We start from the raw sequence: 682 nt of genomic DNA on the forward strand, positions 1-682 counted from the left end.
GGGAAAGCAATCTCTATAAAATATCAGTTTTAGTTCAGGAAGAGATTGGTGTTAGAAAATATAATATAGGACTGAACCCTTATTTCAGTATATACTGACCTTTACTTGTTTGAAATAAAGCATGTCTGCTTGTCTGAGCAAAAGTATCTGCCTCCATGTCAATGTAGGCAAAAAATGATGTGTATTTCCCACTTGATAAGTGTATGTGCTGGCTTGTGACTCAAGGTTTGACTGTAGCTCTTCTATGCTCAGTGAAGGCAGTGGTGGAAGCTTCCTTGGTAAGTGCTATAGATTTGAATTAATTTTCTCTGATAAATGCTAGGTCTAATTTTCAGCCTGTTTTATTCCAAGACATAACACTAGGAAGTGCCTCCTTTGTTTGTTCTTGTATGATTGTAAAACAACTCTCACGAGGCAGGGGCTATTTTCATTGACTAATAGTCTGTCTGCACACTATCTCAGCTGGGACATCATTGCATGTTAGAAACATTACATGTTAACCTCTGACTCTCTAGCTCAGTGCTGGCATGTCAACCTCTTAACATGGCAGGAAGAGTTCATGTTTTCTTTTTGTCTCTGAAAGTGATCCGTGATCTCAGACCTTGATTGATCATAATCCCAGAAGCATTGAAAATCTTGTTCGATTATTCCCCCCTGTGGACAGATGTGATGATCATATAAA

This window comes from Galeopterus variegatus, unplaced genomic scaffold (genome assembly GCF_000696425.1).
Source record: "Galeopterus variegatus unplaced genomic scaffold, G_variegatus-3.0.2 Scaffold679, whole genome shotgun sequence".
NCBI classification, from domain to species: domain Eukaryota; kingdom Metazoa; phylum Chordata; class Mammalia; order Dermoptera; family Cynocephalidae; genus Galeopterus; species Galeopterus variegatus.